General features: G+C 46.5%; 1 long non-coding RNA gene across 3 annotated transcripts in view; it reads left to right on the top strand.

Moving 5' to 3' along the window:
• The window catches only part of LOC146186122 (uncharacterized), a 129,339-nt gene that overhangs the window by 53,114 nt on the left and 53,116 nt on the right, over positions 1-23,109 (top strand). Inside the window, exon 3 of one of the 3 annotated variants that reach the window (XR_014708080.1) lies at positions 5,541-5,664. The exons of the other annotated variants lie outside the window; for them this stretch is intronic. This is a non-coding gene — a long non-coding RNA (uncharacterized LOC146186122). Of the gene's footprint in view, positions 1-5,540; positions 5,665-23,109 lie in introns of those variants that run through there. 3 annotated transcript variants of the gene reach the window in all.

Raw genomic sequence — 23,109 nt, 5'->3', positions numbered from 1 at the left:
CTTTCGGTTTCGGCAAAAATATATAAATACGCCAGTATCGCTTTGGCGGTGAAATTAACTCGCCTGCCTTTAAGCGTTTGCGGCGTTGCATTTTGGATCTGTCGATGCTCTGCTACTTCAAGGGCCAACTTGAAGCTAGAACTTCAACGCCCAACTGCAGGGCTTTTATGTTGGGGGTCTCTTTATTTCTTCACGTTTGCTGCTGAAAAGACCTTTGGGAAACTGTAAACAAACCTCCTTTTCTTCGAAGAAATTAGCAGTCCGGCCAGAGAGTTTGTTTTCTCGACCCCTCATTCTTTAGTGAATGTTTATTATTTACAGCATTTACTCTAACCTATTAGTCGATTCTAAGTCGACACTTCAAAATCGAAGACCAGGAAAAAGAAACAACTTCCCTCGAATGTAAGCCGACTGAAAAAAGAAAAAAAAAAAGAAGTGTTTGATAAAGTTAACTCTGTTGAGACATGCGCCGAACGTAATTCACATTGGAAGTCATTCAATTATTTTTGTTCCACGACATTCATGCGTGACATAGGTTTCTCCACACAACACCGGCGTAAGGCGCGTTTTTCGACCCTTGTTGACACCGCCTTTCCCGCTGAAAGGGCAGCTTGAATCCATCGCTTCGAAATGAGAGCGGAAGCTTCGACAGAGCTCAAAACGGCATTTATTGGTGGAGGGGCTCACGCCCCGTGAAAGTTCTTCTGCGTACAGTCACAGGCATCCGCTCAAATACTTTCGTCGGCCACGCTTAGTGGTAGTGCAGACCACTGGGCTGTCTTCTAATACGAGTTTTTTGGAGGCATCTCCTTCGCGCCGTTTTAATGTATTAATGCTTTTAACGGCTGCATTTTCAACTCCCATTGTTCGTCACGATTCCGTCCACTCAGGGCAACCAGGTACCCTAGTCAGGATCGGAGCATTAAAGAACAAAAACAAAATTCGTGTGTTGTATTATACTTCAAAACATCCTCGAGTGCAGCAGCACTAACTGCGAACATTTTTTTTTCTTCTTTTTTTTTGTTTACTATACCTACAATAACGACATTAGCGAAGGCACAAGATTGTTAGTCGAGAATTTTCAGCATGTGCGCTTCGGCGCCAAGGATTGCCGCCGCCGCATGGAAAACAGCCGTTCGTTGTTGTCGCGACTCTATAGGAAGAAGGAAAAGAAAATGCACGGGCCTGCTCACTGGCTCTGTAGCTGAGCCACCTCCGCTGTCTCGTGCGGACGGAGGAGGATGATGATGATGATGATTAAAACGTTTATTAAAAGCCACATTGGCTTAGATTAAGGGAAGAAAATAGAGAAGATAGAAAAAGAAGACAAGGGAGAGAGAGAGAGAAAGAAGCGCGTCGCAGCTGCGCGTCGTCCGCCACCGAAGAGGTAGCGGGTGCAATGACGGCCTACAACAGGTACAACTACCGGTGACAGGTGAGCCCCCGCCACAAACAGCGTGGCCCACCATTCCCAGCCCCTTGAAGACAGGAGAAGCCCCAGCCGTTCTCGCACCTCGCGGCCAAAGGATGCCATCTGGCGCCACCACCGCGAGTTTTGTTTGAATCGCGCTGGTGGCGCCAGGTGGCATCACTTGTCTGCGAGATGACCGAATACACAGATAACCCGGAGCTCGTGCTTAGTGATAGTAATAATCGGTTCACAAGAAAGGAAAAGGCGCTGTATCTGTCACACTCGTTCCGTGGACAGCTAACCCGCGCCATAAGGGAGGGGAGGAAGGTGGTTGTGAAAGCGGAAAGGGAGAAAGCGTTGCCATATTGGGGGGATATGGAAAAATTGTTAACCCTTGGGGATCTTGAAAGATACCCGACTACCCGACCGCCGGCTGCTGCGTTTCGATGCCCACGACGTTTAGTGGGCCGCGATTATTTGCCTCTACTTGTATAAGGGAAAATGTTTGGGCGTGTTGGTTCATAGCCAACAAAGCAAAGCGCTAAAAACCACAAAGGACGAGGAGGGGACAAGACAATAGCCTATTGTCCTGTCCCCTCCTCGTCCCGTGTGGTTTTCAGTGTTTTGCTTTGTTGTCTACTTGTATAGTTGTTGAGCATCTATAGAGGGGGTTTTAGCCGACTGGGCCGTAGCAGAGTAAGAATATCTGGGGTCAGGTTTATTTTGTGTCCTAAAATGTGTGTAATTATGCCCCCTCCCCCCTGCAAAAGTTACTATCATCCAGACATGGCAGTAATTGAATTACAGTAATGAATGTACTGTAATTTAATTACTTTTTCGGTAATTTGTAATGTAATGAATTACTTTTTCGGTTTGGTAATTTAGTAATCTAATGAATTACTTTTTGGTAGTAATTTCCCAACAAAAGTAATGAATGCCTTTCGAAATTACTTTTACTAAAGTGCGCCACTACTCCTTCAAAGACAACAAAGTAGAGTGCCGCGAAAGCAGGAGCGACGTGCGGCATGCCGAAGCCAGCGTGCGGCTATCTCACGACAACCATACTCCAAACAGCAGGATACAGGACGTCAAAGGAATGCCGAAGGGAGAGATGGTGCAAGAAAGCTGGTGTAAAACTAGTTGAGAGCGCTTCGCAGTGACTGTTGCGTCGGCTAGGGCACTGTGTGCCTGGTTACACTCGCCACCACGGTGCGAGGGAAGATTGGGGTTGGGGGAGATAGGCGGAAGGATCCATGGCGTGAGCCACCGTGGCTTAAGCATTACTGAGCAGTGAGCACAAGGTGCCAACGTCGATTCTTGGAGCTACGGAAGCAATAAATAACCTATAGCTTCGTCGGCAGTTCAAATGGCGGAGACCGCTCCGGGCAAGCAAGACGTTGGGTTCGCCGGTCATTTCACAATCGTTCGACCATGCTTCTGCTTTTGTTGATGGTCTTTTTTTGCTTTTGTCTTGTTTTTGTAATGGCAAATGCTGTAGGAAAGAGGGAAGAAATAGTTCTCTGGGACGGAGTTTGCCGGGAAGATAAAAGAATGTGTGTGCTTCGCGTCTGGAGAACAAGTTATGTTTACTAGCTTTACCTAGTTTTTGCATGGATGGAAACTAGAAAGTAATTTAAAGGTAATTGAATTACCCACAGTAAGTAATTGTAATGTAATTTCAATAATTTTTGGGAGCAGTAATGAGTAATGCAATTTAATTAGTTTTCTGCGATTTTCAGCAAAGTAAATAGTAATGTAATTTAATTTCTATATCCCTCTGTTAACCCTCTCCTGTGCCACATGTGTCCACGTGGCCGCTGAAAACTTCTTAATCTCGTCCTAACTCTCTACCACCCCCACCTGGTATACTCTTAACTTCCTTTGTAATCCACTGTCTTGCTTATGTCCATTTGTTCTCCTTGATTTCCACTAGAATGCATGTTTATAACCCGCATAAGGCAGTCACTCGTCGTGAGCGCGGGACGAACTTCAGCTTTTGTTACGCCTCGGAACCTTTGACCGTTGCTATTAGTGTGTTCACAAATGCGTCTTACTACACTTGTCCCACAATTAAAAGGTGGCCAAGAAGTTCGACTCGTTCTTCTGCCTGACTTGCCAGGCCTTTCACTATCCTAGCTGTCTGAAACGATAGAAATGCGCGCGGCAACTAAGAGGCAAGAAACATCGACCGATCAAACTAATCCGCACCCGGAGAGAAGGTAATTTAATTAATGAAAAGCACTGTACTTTCGTCCTGATATTTATATTATCTAAATGAGGAGGTACAAATGGGGTCTTATAACAATATAGTTTTTCTCCAATAGTCATTTGCTCATCAGCAGCGGTAAAGTTTTGCAAATTAATTTCCTTTAAATGTACAATTACATGTGCGTGCATTTTATGCTTACACACATTTTGAAACATTACAAAATGTGGTTTCGTGCTTCACAATATAGGCACTTCGTCTTAATTCTCGACCCGTTGTCTTTCCGCGCTACTTTGTATCACAGTTCTGATCCAGTGGCTGTCAAGCGACATAAATGGATGCTCCCTTGTTTAGTATGCGCCTTGTGCTAACAGCAGGTGGTATACCCTGTGTGGTGGGTTGAGGGTAGCTTGTCAGCGTCTGCGCTATTTAACCTAATTGTGGGGTCTTTGTGCTATATACGCGGTGCAAGTAAATACGGAGAGTGTACCCTCCATCATGTTCCCACCTCCATGCATCCATGGTGTGGCTGTTGGCAACACCGAGAATTTTGGAAAGTGATTAGCGCTTTGTGGAAACGTGTACCGCGTTGCATCTCAATCTCCTCGCACTCGCTTTGTCTCTCTCTCTTTCTCTGACACTGACAGCTGTCGTTTCAGCTCTATTTTGCCATTGGTCTCCAATCAGTCCTGCGCTGTACCATCTGTGTCCATCAGCTCACGCGGACTAACCTGCATGTCCTCCCGACTCTCTTTTTTTTTTTTTTTTTTTTTTTTGCGAAAGCAATACTATACGACAGCCAAAGCGATACCTCGGGTGGCCGAAGTTATGCCGTGAAAAGATATAGCTACGGTCTCCTCATAACAAAATCAGCCTGCCATGACATTTGAATTCACGTTACCCCTATGCCACGGGCAGGAGCTGCCAACTCGGGTCGCTCCTTTCATATAGGAGGGTGATATCAGAATCAGCCTGCCAGAACGGTCTGCATTCCCGCTACCCATATATATGGCACGCAGGCACGTCCATACGACTTAGTTGGAGCGTGACTTTATATGTGGGCTGGTAGCCTAGGCTCTCGCGTCATACCCTTAAATGGTGAGCTTAAGTGTCCCCAACAGTATAGCATCTTACACTGATAGGGTGTGATGGGGGAATAATGTAGCAGGCAAAAGAAGCTTCCACTGTTGCTTTCGCAATTCAACTATAGTTAACCAGAGCTAAACCACGTACAACTATTTTTTTTTTTTGTACATGCATGTTACCCTGGTAGCCGCCATCGGTTGCGTGCTTAATTTGCATTGCACCCTTTGCACCCTTTTGTTGACTGCGAGCCTTCAAACCTTAGCTTGATATCTTCACTATACTAGCTTATCATGTCTTCGTGCATCTATGCTTTATCCGTTTCCATATCTCTCTTCGCTGCGGCGTTGTCGCAATGTAATTTCGGATTCCGCTTTCTTTTTTTCTTTTTTTTGTTGTCAGGAAAGAAAATTGAGGTAATTTTTTATGCAGCCACTCTTTGTGCTCATAATCTACTCAGCAGATAACAGAATTTGTCGCTGTATCGACTGTTGCTTCAACTATGCCCTGAATGACGAATCTATCTTCTCCAGCAATAGTTTTTCGCTCGCATCATCAGACTCCTCTAACATGTGAGGCAGAGCTTACCTTTTCACAGTAGATGGTGCACGGCTCAGATGGGCATGTATAGATCACTGCAAGGCAGAATATCGGCGTGCCATTGACTTCGCTGCGTACACCTCAGTGCATATGCATGGAGCGCAAGCAATGAACCATACTGTACGTGCGTGAATGATGTCGTCACACTTTCCGTGTGTATATAGTTATTTTAAAATTTGCGCAGCGTCTGGAAAGCTTCATCAGCTTGCCTGGTCCGCTTTTCACTGAATTTCTTTTCAGAGCCGAAGCGGGAACGTGTTACGCCTTCGAGCATGTACATTTATGGACGTTAGTATTTATCAGTAATAAACCTCCAATATGTCGCCGAGTGTGTGAGTTCCTCTGTACTGTCGCATACGAGCATTTAATTTTTTTTATTTAAATGGTTCATAGGAAGGGAAAGGCGCAGTATCTGTCACACTTGTGTCTGTGGACACCTGAACCGCGCCGTAAGGGAGGAGAGGAAGGTGGGAGTTAAAGTGGAAAGAAAGAGAGAGAGAGAAGCCGTAGTGGCGGGCTACGGAGTAACTTCGACCACCTGGGGATCTTTAACGTGCGCTGACATCGCACAGCACACGGACGCCTCTTCGTTTCGCCTCCATCAAAACGCAGCCTGTTGACGTATCCGTGAAGTTTCACGGTCAACACAAGGTACTGTATAGCACTGGATTATTTTCCCGAAGTGATAGCAAAATAGTGCAGTAAAGAGCGTTAAATCATTTCCAATGGTGTAGGGCTGCTTAGCACATGTAGATCACTGATGACGTTGTTGCAATAAAATTACTTCCAGAGCACTTTGTATATTGAGAGATATATAGTAAATCTCGTGTAGCATACTGCTGCGCTCATCTGACAACGGAATGTAGTCTTACTTTTACCCAAAGTGCTTATGGCCGGAAGCATGTTCGCCAAGGCTAAAAACTGGAGAATTTCACTGCATTGGAAAACGTATGCAGTATTGGGAGGGAAAACCGTAGTATGAGGACCATGCACTTCATTGGGGCCAAGTGAAGCCATTGTTGTATATTGGCTCCGAGGTTGCACGGTATAATGCAACTGTAAAAGAAGAGACATCTGGGCGAGTTGGTATGGTGACATGATAGCGCTCGTCCTGTCCGTTCTTCTCCTCCGTGCACGTCTTTTGCGCTGTTTTTCTATCATAATGCAACTGATTTAATTGCGTTCATTGTCGCCCACATCATATAGGACCCACAGCGCACAGTTCATATATCTGCCGCATTCCTCATTCACATTTGCCGCGTTGTGAAGACAGCTTTCTTCATGGCTTCATGAAACGCATGAAACGCATGAAGAAGCCCGAAGACTGTCGAGATTGAATGCAATTTTTAGTAGAACGATATGTTGCCGACGGAAGCGCTACTTTCTTATAGCTTATAGCTTAACTATAGTGGCCGTTGATCAAGCCGGTCACGACTGGCTCGAAAAACTTGGGCTCGCATGATGCATCCGCTGCCAGCCGCTGTGTCACACGATGGCGCCCACAACACACCGCGTGCACCAGGGTGGCTAGATGCATGCTCATGCATACATGGGAGGCCGCCATCTGGCCTGCCGTGATTGCCGCGGCTGACCAACCCTTCTGTCGCGTGCACGGACCGTCGATGCATCCTTCGAGCGGCACGTAGTACATAGCGTGATTTCGTTAGGGTCCGGGGCGTCCGTGGGATCGGCCACACACGGTACACCTTCCGAGGTGCTAAGTTGAACTTCGCGTCACGTGTGGCGATATAGGGGAGAATGGGTGCTGCAGAGGATCAACCTTCTCTTCACTACGCCTCTAGAGGCCCTAGAATTATTTAGCTAAAGGAAACAGGTCAGACATGAACAGAAATATGTGCCCACATGTGTGACGTTATTAGTAATATAGCGTCATTGCGATCACTGCAAAGCGCATAAACTCGTGAAATGCACTGGGTTAGACTGAAGGACGAATAAGGAAAATAGTATTGCGCTTTGTGCTCTGGGTTTTCTTCTCTAAGCTGTACAGGTTACCCATCACCTTTGCAGCGCACGTGTCACGCGCCGAACACTTATGACACACACACACACACACACACACACACACACACACACACACACACACACACACACACACACACACACACACACACACACACACACACACACACACACACACACACACACACACACACACACACACACACACACACACACACACACACACACACACACACACACACACACACACACGCACGCACGCACGCACACACAGATATATATATATATATATATATATATATATATATATATATATATATATATATATATATATATATATATATATATATATATATATATATATATATATATATATATATATATAGAAGGAATGGTAGGGCCTGTAACTGCTGCGCGCTCCACCTCTGTACTAAACTTCTTCGCAGTTGAGAACAGCGCGACGGATGCTCGACGGCAACAGTGCACAAAGCATGCACTGCTTGCATGCGTAGTGCCACCCAATCATTCATTGCGGGGCTTTCTAAATGTTTTGGCCAAAGAATCTCTGCCTTTATCTTATGACATGGGTTTGTCAAGAAAATGAAGCCTAATGCCGGCAGGGGTTAAGCCACTGGAGCAAGGGGGAGGGCCCTATACCAACCGTGCCCTTACCGCCTAAGCCATTTTTCTTGAATAAATGTTCTCTACTACTGTTACTATATCGTTTACGATGTATAAAACATACTTGAAAGCCATCGCGAAGGACACGATATAGTATTGTTCGGGACGTTAAAAATATATCAGGATATACAGGTTGAGAATTGATCGTTAATATCTTCAAGCCAATTCCGGCCAACACATGTCATGTTATGTGCAATGTTTTTCCAGCCGTCAAAACTCAGTGGACAATATCGACCACTATAACCCAGTCATATTCACTGTTGTAAAGTCCCCAAAACTGGCGGGGCCACATCGACCACTCTATGCCAAAATGCATTCAATGTAGATAAGCCAGCTATACCAACAGGATCATGTCAATCAATGCATGCAATGATGCGTGCAATGTTGACGAGCCATCACAGCTGCCCATAAAATATCGACCACTATTACCAATGATGGATACAACATTGGGAAACCATCTCAACTAGTAGGAAAATATTGACCATCTTATGGCAGTAAATTTTTCGAGTTGACAGGCCATCAATGATGGCAAGAGAACATTGATTAAACTATGTATGGTATTTTAGCAAGCCATTACACTTCGCCAGGCAACATCAACCACTGTAATTGCAGATATACATTGCTGGAAAGCCAACATGACTGGCGGGAGGATATTGACCATTGTATACCAAGATACATTCGATGCTGAGAAGCAATATTCAATATTGACAAGCAATATTGCAATATTCACCAATGTATGTCGTGATAGGTACACTGCTAGCCAGTCGCCGCAGCTGATTGGGAAATATTGCCCACTAGAATCAACAAGTATACATTGTTGGGAAGCCACTAAAACCGATGGGATAACATTAACCAATATATGCCAAGATATACTAAATGTCGACAAGCCAGCTATACTGGCAGGACAATATTTATCGTTGTATGTCATCGTCGACCATTTTATCTGCAGATACACACAATGTTGGGAAGCCTTCACGATTGGCAGGGGGATATTGACCAATGTATGCCAAGATATATTCGATGTTAATAAGCCGCCAATACTGGCTGGACAATATTTTCCAATGCATGCCATGATATGTTCAGTGTAGGCTAGTGGCCACCACTCGTTGGGCAATATCGGCCACTGGAACTGAATATGCATACAATGTATGCAAGCCACTAAGACTGGCGGGATGATATTGACCAATGAATGCCAAGCTATATTCAATGTCGACAAGCCATATATACTGGCAGGAAAATATTTACCAATGTATGCCATGATTCGCGAATATGGGCAAGACATTGCCGATGGCTGGGTAATATTGGCCATCATATATCATTGTGTATAAAATGTTGGCAAGCAATTATATTCACAAGGTCATTATTGCCCGTTGATAGCCCATGAATGCCAATCATGGGGGGAACATGTAAATCACTGGTCCAAGAGTGGTCAATGTTATCGCATGGCTGTACCATTATTGGCAGCGCATTGGCAACGCCGGGCCACTGGCGGACCATACGTCGCCAATCAATTTCCAATATCGGGCCGGTCGCATGTGCTACCTGGGTATAATTACTGGTCACGCAACATACTTTCTCACTAATACTACTACTGCAACATGAGCACCATGTGTTTGCTCAGCCTTATCCGTTCCCATGCATACTTTTCATAACTTTCGACCTCTCCGCCTCTGTCTGCAGCAGTGCAAGGGTGGGTGTTTCTGACCCTACGGGGCTGGGACGCTAGGTCAACTACGCTTGCGGCGGTGGCTAGCCAGCCACCAAATTTTTATATGTTGTAGGCCGTCATTACACCCGCCACCGCTTCGGTGCTGGACGACGGCTGTTGTTCCGGCGCGCGTCTTTCCCTCCCTCTTCTTTTTCTTTCTTCTCTATTTTCTCTTCTGCCCGCACGAGGCAACGGAGGTGGCTCAGCTACAGAGCCAGTAGCAGGCCCGTGCATTTTCTTTTCCTTCTTCCTGCAGCCACAACAACAACTGTCTGCAGCAAGTGTCCCTCTTACCTTTCCATTGGGAAGGCTGTTTCCAGCTTGGCATATCTTTTGTGCCTATGCCGCCTTACCATGTTCGGTGCAAAATATATTTTTCATGACTTGCTACCTCTTGGCCTGTACCGCCAGCAAGTGCGCCTTTACTTGTTCAGCCTTGTAGCCATTGATAGGGATTAGAGCATGCATATCTTTCTTTGTCTCAACTGTGCTTTTGGCAAGTACGGAAAGCTTGTCAAGCGCTCTGCATGGTCATGTGCGGGGTGCAAATAAAACTAAAAAATAGCGCATTCACTCTATCTTGAGTGCGATGTTGCATGTGTCTTACATCGATGTCTAGGCGGTCTCGCTAAGCTGCGGCCGTTTCGTCTTAAATCCAGCACCTACTGAACATTTTGATTCGTTTCAGCTGGCCGCTCGCGCTGTAGGCAAGCATGCTGATCTCCGTAAACCTGCACTTGTGCAATGTGCTATACCAGCGCGTGCATGCATGCCCGCGCAACTTTCTGTCACTGCACTTGCATTTAAAGGAATTGCATGTGTTTAAGAAATAGCTCTTCCTCATTCATAAGTGTTTAAAGTGCCATAAAGCCCACAGTGGGGCCGATTGGTCTGTATTTGTAGTGCTGCCGTTTACCCGGCCGTTTTCGATCGGTAGAGCCTGCGCTCTCAGTCCCATGCATGATGCCGGCTGCGCTATGATAAAACGTTCGAAGAAGAAGAAAAAGCAAATGTGGTTTTCGCCCACACCGCGAGAAGTTCAAATATATTACCCGTGGCGCTCTTTCACCGAGCTGCACCACCACCCTTGCTCTTTTTAAGCCAAACCGTCGTCATTGTAGTTGTCGGAGAGCTGCTTCGTGATGGCGAAAACTAGGCAACACATCAAGGGTGCGATCCGATTTTTTACCGCGCTTCAATCGCTGCTTGCAGCCGAAAGGTGCGCCTGTACAGCGGCAGTGGCGGGAGACGCCGCGACCTCGACGGCGGACCGGCAAGCTTCCCGCCGTTACGCGCGCGCTTTGCATATACGGTCCCTCGTTATACGGCCGGGCCCGCGAGACCATTCCTGGCCTTTATCAATTCTGTTACCGCGCCGCCGCCTCGTGTGCTGGGCGCGACGCCAGAAAAGGAAACTGGGCGCGCCACCCAACTAATGATAAAAAAGAACGGGGCCGGCCACCAGTGGTAACGTGCGCCCGTCTGCGGCCGATTTTCAAACGGACCAATGCGCGACGACTGGGACCGTGACGTAACGCGAGCGGGTCGGGTTTTGCTGCTCGCGCCGCCGGCCGGCGCCTGAAGGACCGCCGCCGCACCACGGCCAGCCAGGAGCAACAGCGAGGAAGAAAAGATCTGGGAACAGGGTCGAACTTCGACGGCGGAGTCGTCTCACTCTTACATATTTTTTTTTTTCTTCTCTCTTTCTTTTACGACGGAGATCTCATCTTGCCGCCCTTGTTTTGCGCTTACTTCTTCCTTTCACTACCCTAGCGTCGGGCGTCCGCTATCCTTTCCTCTTTTTGCTTGTTTTGCCCTCTTCCGGTTCTTCCGTCGGTTTCGCGTAGCTTTTCGTTTTCTCCTTTCCTTGTCTGCCTTCCTCCTCGACTCTCCGCAACGCTTGCTATCCCATAGCGAGTTTCTTTTTGCTTGCTTCTTTCGCACGTCCTCGTCGTCGATGTCGTTGTTTCGAATATCGATGGGACAAACGCGCGCGCTCACACATACTCACGCGTACTAGTGGCGGGAAAACAAGTAAAAGAGAGAAAGAGGAAGAGAAACTACTGGCGCAGGGAAGGGCGAGAGAGAGGGAAAGGTGAGCCGATCTGAAGTATCCCTGCTGCTGCCGCTGCGACGGCTGTGACACGAGCTGCGCGCGGGCAACGCATGATAACGCCAGCCAGACGGTGCAACGCGGCGCGCAGCGTGGGAGCGCGGGGCATTCCACGCGTGCTGAGTCAGACCCGGCGGACCGGGCCAGACGCGTCGATCTCCGCGTGCAGACGGACCCTAGACGATCATCCCGACTTCCCCCGTGCCGAGCGCAGCTATCTAAACCTCCTTCTCTCGTTGCTCGCCTTCTCCCCACCAGCGGCCGTACACTACACGGCTACTAACACTGCAGTGCGTGCCTCTCCTCCTTCCCGCCGATCGTCTCAGCGCAGCAGAGCGCGAGCGTAATTTACGCGCGGAAAGAAAAATGAGAAGTAGGCGCGACGGAGGAGAGGGAGAGCAGCCTAGGAAGAGTCGCCGTCGTCGCGTGCGGCACGAGGAATATGGATATGGAAATGCGAATATGAAACGCGGCGCGAACGCGCGCGCGCGCGCGCCCCCGCTCTCACCACTGCGTCGCTGTTTCGCGCGCTTTCTTATGGCCTCGCCGCCGTGGTCGCCCGTCTTGTACCCGCCCTTGGGGTCCCGAACCGACTAGTGTAGCCCGCGCGATAACTCAGCGCGGGGCAGTACACTGTCTCGCACACGATGGACTGCCCCTCGTTTGCCGGCCGCCCTAGCCGGGGAGGTGGCTTGGCCATCCTTCTTGCTTTAAAATGGGAAGAAGAGAGAGAGAGAGACGGGGGCACTCTTTTTCGAGCATGAGAGTTCGCGGCCTGATGGTTGAAGCTTTTAATTATTCCAAGACGCTGAGCAGGGGATGCAGAGGAGGGCTTCGATGACGAAGAGTGTCGTCGAAAATTAACCTTGCAACCTTTTCCATGCGCTTCGGCGTAGAGGCTCGCTGGATTGTCCCATAAGCCATAACCAAGCCTCGTAAGAATGAAAACAGCAGTTCGAAACTCCGCACACGCTGTTTGCTGCGTTCCCTGCACCCTCCCTTTCTCTCTACCTTTCCTCGGCTATCGGCTGCTGTCGATCGTACCGACGTACACGCTGCGTATGGGACCTGCTGGAGGTTCCTTCGCTTTCGTCGCTTGTGCTAGGAGCCTTTTTTGAACTCGATTCCGATTCACGCAGCTGCCAGACCAGCAAAGGCGAGGGGGTGCAAAAGTGTGGTTTTCCTCATGGTTGAAGCATTAGTTCAGTGCTGGGAAGAGATGTCACATTACAGAAAGGTGCTAAGCACCGAAAAATATCGAGTTGTGTGACGTAGATTTAGAGAAAAATCTTCCGTTTCTGATTTTCTTTTTTTGTCGCAACCATTTCTTCCACAGCAACTACTAAACAAACTTGCGGCTACGCTGCTAATCCTGTCTCTGTGCTGCGTTCAGCGCCACTATTGGCTACTTCTGCGTCCAGAGGCCACAGGAACACATGTAATCAAAAAGATTTAAAAGCATGTTATTTTACAGTGCAAATTCGTTGTCGTCTTTCTTGAAGAAAAGCCCAGTACACCCTAAAGCAGACTGCAAAATTATGAACCCTCACTTGGATGGTTTTGTATTTTAAAAATACCGCGATATATGCACGTCAAATTCACCCGGCGGGCGGCATTAGATTGGAACGCAAAGCATTGATATGCTCATTTATGCAAAAAGTTTGAACGCACGCAGGTCTGAGTCTGCAGTAGCAAGAAACCACGAAATAAAAATGGTTCCTTATTGTTTGCTAATGATAGTGAGCTTCCTGCTTTCAGATTTAGAGCAGTCACGACACCGTTGCTACTGCTTATGTTTTGTAAAAACCCCTCCGTGATGCAACGGCTGATTTTCGGATTTTCGGCGCACTGAAGCTATTAATGATTGTGGTTCCTTGGTGTTCTAAATTCTAGATAAACTTGCGTTGAGGTGCCGGCTAGATAAACTTGTCCGATGCATATCAATGTAGGCTGTAATATGCACAGCTGTATATCTGCAGGGTGCGCCGACTTGGCCTGACTGTACTCTTCGTGACTTGATCAGACAGGTAGATCATAGTCGTTTGGTATATAGCCCCCGATCTCGATATCTGAATAACTGGTGTTCGCACTACCGCTTCTATGTCATAACTGCCGATTTCTAGCATTTTTTTCACGCCGCCAGCTCATGATCCATTGGCGCGACAGCTGAAGCGATGTCACCACAGCACGGCGGTAGCAGTTCACTGTAAAACATGTGACGTCACGCACGCCTCCCGCCTGCGCTTTTGGGGCGCGCGTATAAAGCCTACAATAACGCCATCCGCGCAAAAATAACAAACAAATGCCGCAGCCTTAGAAAAACGCACCTCATGAATACACCTTCAGCAATTTCACACAAGGGGTCGAAATATCTGCGCAGTATGAATGCCTGCAGTCTGCCTGTACTGCTTCTAAAACTTGTAAAATTTGCCCGCTGCGAGATCTGACTCGTGGTTTCCTCGCCTGTAATCTCGATAATTTGTGTACTGGATCGAATAAGGCTATACTTAGCATCAGACACTTGCTGTGAAAGAAATGAGTTGCCTTGCCATTGACTGCATAAGGTATGCAGATCATATATATTGGACGATTACACTGTCTCCATAAGCTTTGGTAAATGTGCTCCATGTTAAGCAGGAGTTGTGTATAGGTCGCGCTATAGAGTTCATGTGCAATTTATCTGCTCCAATGCTATAGTTTTGCGTACAGTGCGCAGTGTATACAATGATTTCGTCACAAGCTACACCTACCTGCTAGGGGCCTGCTGTCTTATCCGAAACGTTGTGCCCTAACTAATAGTCTTAATATGTACCACAAACTGCAGAGGCTTTATCTACAAGCGTATATTTAAATCAACCGTACATTTTAAGCTTTCTTAGGCACTTTGTTAACCTATATAGTGTTAACCTAGTTAGTGCGTTCAAAGCACCGTGTTTTATCCTTACTAATAACTTCGCAAAATAAAACGGGAATTGTCAGTTCATAACCCAACACATCGCACCATGAAAGGCCTCGTGGGTCAGCAGAAATCCTGCGCCTCTGTTCGCTGCTGCCATCTGGTGGCGCTTGGTGGCGGCTAGACCCCTTCTTCGATCACGATTTCGTGAAAACGCTTGAACTCTCTACGCTTTAGAAATGCTGTGTTATATCACAGTTGTCCTTTATGGCACTTGGTGGAACGCGTGGGTGCAATACAGATACAGTCATTTTTACGCAAAGTGCTACCGGGAAGCCGAATATAACCTCTCTTGCAGCCCATTCCAACAGCTCTAGTCGTTTTTTTTTTCGTTTTTTTTCTTTTTGCTTTAATAAAATTTGGGGGTGTATTGGCACCGAGACACCCCTCCCCTGGCTGCGCCGCTAACCAGGGGCGAACTTCTTTGCGGAGACATCGCAGCCAAATATATCGCGTTTCTTAATTCCCGTCTCTCGTGCTGCGGTGTGCTTTGCGTATCATGTCTTCATCTACTTCCACCCGCACACAACCGCGGCGCAGAACAAGTCGCTATCGCATTGCCCTGTTAAAGTGAGTGAAACGTTCCCGGCTCTATACCGCCAAAGTCCACGGATTTCTCGCATCTTTTAACTGAAGCTTGCTTGACTCTGAAACCAAACCTCGAACCGCAAAGCCAAAGTGAAACTCGACGTGTTTTCACACCTAATTCGCATTAGGCCTAACCAAATAATCCACATCCTGTTCTTTTTTTTTTTTTTTTGCCCCCCCCCCCCCCCTTTTTTTTTTTTTTTTTTTTTGTAGCTCACACGCTACGAGGTGGTTTATTCGCAACAGTCTTGCATTGTATTGGAGAAGAAAATTTCTATTCTTTATAGAATCTGCAATCATGACAAATAGGTTATGCTAGCTTCAAGCAATAATATGCTTGCTTTTTTTTTTTTCTTGACTAGTTATAGATACGTAAAATAACAAAATGTATTGAGAAGGAATTAACGGGGGGATTTTGCAGCTCGTAAATAGCAACGTCAACCTTCTGCCGCTGCAGATATACTTACAAAGAGTGGGGACTTGGCGTTTGCCAAGTTCATGGGTAGCATATTTCAGCATACACATGGGAAATATTTTGCTGCATGCACGTTATTCGCGGAAACATGCAGAAGGTTATATCTTTTTGTATAACGACTCTAGTGCAACGGACAGACACGGCGAATGCAGTAACCTTAAGGACCTCTCGATCTCTCGTTGAAATTGTGCTTTTATAGTGTTCTTGTGTACACTTGTTGTTGGCGCGGGAGCTTTAACGGAAAAAGCGAAATAATCTAGCTAGTTGCTTTTGTCTACTCTCTAAAGATGCATTTCTCTAAATATAAAGGAGTAAACATGGAGTAACATGTCATCTAAACACAAGTAATTAAGCCCATAATGGAGTAAAAAAAGAGGTATCATGTCCTCTATAGCGCACTGCCTTGCAGGGCCGCGGCGTTCTCTTCATATTTAGGGGTATATAGATTTTCGGCACTAAATATACGGAATGCTATATACTATTGAATATTGGCAATGGAGGCACATTCCCTCCTCAAATCATATTTACTTCATGCAATTAGCGATGGCAGGGGACCTATAACGGCTGCACCCGGCGTTTTGCGGTTAGCAATTGGAGGGCGTTAAAAGCCCAGTTAAAATCCTGGTTTTAAAGTTAATGTGAGCTCCCCTTTGCTTCCATAGGTTTCTGCATTTCTAGCGATGCTATTCTACCCCAGAATTTAGAGAGAATGCCGTGGTCCTACGAGGGAGTGCGCTGACGTGATATGCCCTTTCCACTCCCTAATGGGCTTATTCGTGTTTAGTGTGCTCGGTTAAAGTCTTGGTCATTGCGATATAGCTTGGTATGTTTTCGAGTGAGGAACCTGCTTCCTAGCCAACAATGGGCATTCCGCATTTTACTGATAAAATCTGCCCCAGCCCCCTGCTTCAGCAGCATACTCTGGTTCTGCATAGAGAGTATACTCCCCCATAAGTCAATCATTTACGTTAAAGGACTGACTTGTGGGTTATTCGTGTTTAGAGTATGGGACCATCCGTTTTTGGCCGTGCTCGATAGTTGTGAGCTTTGTCTCCCTGCTTCTTGTCTTATTATCATGAGACGAAAGCGGGGCGGGAGGCTCGAGGCCAGATTTGGGGACGCGACAACGAACTGCACGGCCAGAACCGTTGGGCGCAGACATGTCGATCCGTTGAAAAATATTGTGCAGCAAGCCGCGTCTTCACAGGAATGTACGATCTATAGAAAGAAAAATGTGAAGTGAATTATCGATCACGAAAGGAATTCAGCTTTACCTGCTTTTCACTCCTTGCCGGACACTTGTGAGCACTAAATTAAATTGTATATTCCGCACCCGTTCACAGCTGAAACGCAATTTCGTTTTTTTTTTTTTTTTTTTTTTTTTTTTTCGTGTCGACGGTTCATTCTAAACTTGTTCTGAGCCCTGCGTTTCGCAACGTTGATGAGCCTGTGCTGTTAAATATGCACATAAAAGTATCTCACCAATGCCACTCAACGAGAAGCGCTGAGCAATTTCTTAGCCTATCGGTACAACACTTACTGCATTTTTAACGCGGCATGCATATTGCATAATCCTCTATAAGTTATGTGGCCCGCAGTGCCGACATATTTTAACGGTTATATGGAAGCGCTGTGCCAGCTATATTTTGATTTCTTTTTCGTGGGTATGTCATCCTTTCATCGCTATTGGCAGTTTGTCGTCCTGCGCAAATTTTCTTCCTCTTCTATTTTTCCCGTGCCCCGTGGGAAAGAAAATCTTGCCAACAAAACTCACAGGAGGCGATGAGTTTGGGGCCCTCGTCTTATAGGTATACTATATTACTACCCAGGTGGCTACGGACACTAATTCAACTTTGCGTCACGTATAACGTTCGAAGTTTCTTAGTGACAGTGACAGAAGCTGTCATTTGGGCACATAATCGAACGCCTTGGCGATATATGATTTTCTGAGAAACGCATGTGCCGCGGTCAGTGTCAAGAATGCCTGCAGGTACAAAGCCGCACCGTGTATATACTTCTCGTTCAGGAATAATTGCCGCAGGCGGGGATTACGGTTGTCCAAAACGGTCCTCTCTGAAATCAATGAAAATTAAGTGGATTACTTTCATGCCTTGTTATCAATGTGGAAATGTCATGAGGCAGCTGCTTTTAAAGGAGCCTGCAGTGACACGCTGCGGTATCCCATGCAGGTAAGAGCAGGCAAGGCAGTATATGGGGCAAATCATAATTCTCCACTTGAGAGGGCGCCGACAATGTTTTGTGCGGTTCGGAATTCAAAGAACCATCTTAAATGACAGTATTAGATGACATTAATTTCCGCATGGGGGGGGGGGGGGGGGGGCATGAACTCAGTGTGGTAGTACGTCGCTTCTAATTTCTTTAAGCAACCAGGTCACCTTAGAAATACTTAACCAGCCAAAGGACGAGACACAGGAAAGAAGAGGACAGGGACAAGGCTCGTCCTTGTTCTGTCTCGTCCTTTGGCTGGTTAAGTATGAACCCTTACCAACGTGCCCAGTCGTCAACCTTGTTGAATTTCACCTCAGAAACAATGCTTAAACTCCATATGCTTAACATTCGACAGATTTGCATTGCTAAGTTGAAAAAGGACGGCAAATTTCGAGAAGTGGAAATGTGTAAAACTAAAAAGAAAAGAAACACACACATCATGTGATTCGAATCACGATCCACGAACGTGGGCTAAGTTTAAGCCTAATTGCCTTTGTGCGATGACGCTATTCAAGAAAGTGTTTTTCCTTATATTCACGAGTACCCTATCGATGCCAATGATATTTCTTATCCACGACTTCCTTACTTCGTGTTCTCATCAAAGCGTTGCAAATTTAGGTCAGCGACTGCCTGCGAATAAGTGCTCCGCCAGTATATGATTTAAAAATTAGGGGACACTGCGGTTGTGGCTTTTCGTGCACGTTGAAGATTGCATGTGTGTGTATGGAAAGCGGTGCATATTAATAAAGCCGCGCCTTCGTGTATGTTCTCGACTACATAATAATAATAATAATAATAATAATAATAATAATAATAATAATAATAATAATAATAATAATAATAATAATAATAATAATAATAATAATAATAATAATAATAATAACGAAATGTGTAGGCGTCGCGCTGCTTGGGTTTACTTTGATCGCGATGATACCAGATGCGAGCGTGAGCCTTCCGCTTTGGTGCAGAGTGAACCCCAAATTGCCGCATGCAGGTTCATCTGCTAAACGATAAAATGTTAGTCATTTACCCCGACATTAAAGAAAGAAAAAAACTGAGATCCATTTAGCTCAGAAAGCAAACCGCTCCTGATCTTTTACCATCAATAAACGCTATATGTTACTTTCACTGCATGCGGAATGTGCTCATATCGGTCATGTGTTGCTGCATGCATGGGGAATGGTTGCCATATCTGCCCTTTAATTACGCTCGCCCGCAGGCTTGCCCACAAAGATCAGTGGTGTACTTTAGTAAAGGTAATTTCGAAAGGAATTAACTACTTTTACTGTAAAATTACTAGCCTAAACTAATGAATTACATTACTAAATTACTCGAACAGAAAATTAATTTATTACATTGAAAATTGCCGTAAAAGTACTTAAATAACAGAAATTGGATTACTTCAAGCCCTGTCATATGAGCTGCCGGGACTCTTGGATCCTGCATGCGAGTCGGACACTATAGGCACTTAAGCCACATGCACATTCGTACGACCTGGTTAAAGCGAAGTTTTATATCTATGTGGAGTGGTGTTCCGCATAATGTGGTAACTTACGACTGTATGCTAATAAAGGCATGATTGAGGCACTAGTGATTAAGCGAGTAGTGAGGTGCATCTGCTCGAACGTGGATCTACGGACAGCCATTGATCCTGTCACGCCATATGCCTTTCAATACGGAGGTTGTGTGTTCGCCCCCCCCCCCCCCCCCCCCCTATTTTTTTTTTTTTTTTTTTTTTTTTTTACACAGAGCGTACGCTTGCCGCATACCTGAAATTAGTCGTCGAGCCATGCCTCTCATTTCACAGATGTTGGTTACATAGAACTCCGGCATGTCGTCGGAACCCGTGCCTGTTGTAGGACTCGTGCCCCTCTTAAAAATTGCGCCAACTGTTTACAACTTACTCCTTTCGTACAACTCATGTTTGTCGTCAGACTTGCACGTCTGTCGTCGAACTTCCCGTCTCTCCAAACTGATTGCTTCTCAGCGCCAAGAAATTGATGTAAAGAGCGGAAAAGTTATCTCCGTCGGACCGTGAAATCAGTTATTTTAATTTAATACTTTATTTGCAGACACACAGAAAACGCAGCAGGCTTGCTTTCTCCTTTATAGCCTTGACTGTGCTGCAGTGCATCGTGCTGGGAAGCCTAGTTGAGAAGCAACGCTAGGCCTGTCCGATCGTTCCACTCCAGTGCTCGCTTCAAACGGTATTCAATTGGCATGGCTCTATTTTGTTCGTTTCCGCTTGGATGGACAGAACGAGACCGTCTGCGTGCTGCGGCCTATATATGCGCACGTGTTCACGTTTTCACGGCCCCATCGGATAGAGAGTGGTAGTTTTCTTTTTGCTTATTTTCGAAGAAGGGCTTCTTCTGCGCGCACAGTTGACGAAAGAGCTAGCTATATAGTGAAGGGTTTATCAGCGTTTCCCGTCTATGCTGCTTTGGCGAAGCGCTTACGCTTTGTGGACATTGAGGCGTTCTGCATGCCTAAAAAGAACCGTTCGCTCTTCCCGGACAAGTTTCTGGAAGCAGCAACTCAAGTAATGGATGCGCTGATGTTTCATTCCCTTTTTAATTATTTTTTTGTGACCGTAAATCAAGTAAGAACATCGCTTTCGGTATACTCGCGTTTCTCGACACTCAGCACGTCTGAAACCGAGAGTTTTGACAAGTTCGGCTTGCCGGGGAGCGTTCCTATATAGGACAAAACGACGGGTTCGCGTCGATCTCCTCGCGGACTGTATACATACCCTCCCTGTATGCACCTGTGCTACGTTGCGAACTGGTTCCGTGGGGTCGCTGAAGCGTCATCCAACTTTTAGTTAGTTAATTCGCTGTTCGCATTCTTGTGTCTTCCCATCTTCACCTGGCAGAAACAATGCACAAAGTGACACTGTGGACTTGACATAAAACCATCGCTGCTTATATTGCTGTGAGGCTCCAGACGGCTCGTGCGCGGCCGCTTCTTTTCTTTTACTTTATTTGCTCTGAAACACGTGCGCAGACAGTGCTGGGCACACTGCAGGGCGGCGCGAGAGTAGAGCGAGACCTGCAGGCCCTGTAGGGCAGACGCAAGCAGAGCAGCAGACAGGCGACGTGGGGTGGCGAGGGGGGCCTCCTTCCAGACTGGGGGGAAAGGCGTTGACCCCCGTGCAGTGTCTGTCTGCCGCTGTTGCTGCTGCTGCTGATGCAGTCGCCGGGGCCCACGCCGCGACCACGCGTGGCCCGACCACGGAGAGCTGCTGCACGCGTCTCGCGCGGACTGGCGGGAAGAGAAGCCAGTCTCGGAGCAGAGGCCAGTCCTGCCCAGGACGGAGGAGAGTGGATGGGAGGGGGTGGCGCGATCGGTTTGCTCTTCTCCTGCTGCCCGATACTGACCGTCTGCAGCTTGCTCTGTACTCTTGTCGATGACCATATACTAACGCGATGGCGTCAAAGAACCCGTTCTCTAGAAAACCCGGTGGTTGGCGACGTCGTGAGCAAATTATAACAACCGTGGCTTTGGCAGCTGGAAGTTGGCAGGGGACATGGGCGGGCACTGATTTTTCGGCGGATTGGACGACATCATGAGCATACATAGCAGGAGCTGCCGACTCGGTATACCTCCTTTGAAATGGGAATCGAACACACTGGGACCATTAATTGAATCCCATCCAGCAGTCACTGTACTCTATAGGCCACGCAAGCCCGGTCGTACGACATGGTTAAAACAGCTAGGGCTTTATATCTATGAAATGCGGGGTTCCTCACATCATGTGCTACCTTGCGACTGTGCGCTAATAAGAGGCGCAGGTAAAAGCGAACTGATTAAGCGACTATAAATGGACGCCAACCATGACCCGCAAGGGGAGCCGTCTCCCTCAAGTCTTTTGTTGTAGAGCACACCCTTCGTGACGAAACAGTGGATAAGCGTTGAGCGGCTGAGCCCTATAGGTTGCGGTGTCGAACGCCGCCTGCGGTGGCCGCAAGTCGATATATGTTTAGGGCAAGTATTAACTCGTGCTGTCCGGTGTCAGTGGAAATTGAAGATTAAGAACTCCGGGGAGGAGAAACTACGCTATGAACGTGAGTTTTTATTTATTTCGCACGCCCTCAGTCGTCGAGGCATTTGAGAGAGGAGTTGGTTTAAATCATAGAAACTTCAAACATAAGCGTGGTAAAATGTGCCAAAAAAACAGTTAAACATGATCAGCGTAACAAGCCAATGTGCAAGAAAAAAAATAATAATGAGTATAACATTGCAATAAAGAATCAAAGCACAAACCGCAGTAATATCCCGAAAGCAATGAAAAAGAACGGCAACAAAGGGGCGCTAAGATTACTTCACAAAATAAGAAGAAAGAAGCGCGGACAATGATCTTTTAAAAAACGCGTAATCGGTTACGGACGCGATATCTGAGGAAAAGTGCACGGTTCAAGTCTTTTCGGTGTGTTTGGCGAAAATGAATTATAAAACATGTTAGTGCGACTGTGAGGAAGAGCAATCTTAGACTGATGATCGACACGTAAGGAGCGATAGTGGGCGAAATAATGAATTTACTACGTATAAATTCATGGCAAATATTTTATGAAGCGGGCCAATGGGAAATATTTTGCGATGCAGTGATAGACAAGGCAAACCTTTAGAGTAAATCTCATTGACGTTATGCTTGCGGTTCGGTTATAATTAAGAAGGATGATCGAACAGAACTGTTTTGAATTATTTCAACACCATGAGATAAATTATTATCACTGTGATTCCAGACAGAAGCAAATTCGAATAAAGGCGGACAAAAGTTTTGTAAAGAAGAAGCTTTAGCGAAAGAGGTATTTGCTGAAATTACGCCTTATGTAAGCTAGCACGCGGCCTAGTGTTATTAGTAATCTGGCTGTGCGAGGTTTCCAACTTTATAAGGAAGGGAAAGTTACCGCCAATGCGACTGTATGACAGCGCGGACCGAAGAGGAGTGTTATTTAGCGTGAACGCTCAGGTACTTTCGCTTGTCGGCATACACTCATTGTTTTACATTTGACTATGCTTAGTGCCATATGTAGTTTTGATGCACCATTGAGCAATGTTACATAAATCGATCTGAAG

The sequence above is a fragment of the Amblyomma maculatum genome, chromosome 6 (genome assembly GCF_055883805.1).
Source record: "Amblyomma maculatum isolate TAMU_Amacu chromosome 6, ASM5588380v1, whole genome shotgun sequence".
Lineage (NCBI taxonomy): Eukaryota > Metazoa > Arthropoda > Arachnida > Ixodida > Ixodidae > Amblyomma > Amblyomma maculatum.
This window is presented reverse-complemented; position numbering and strand designations above follow the sequence as displayed.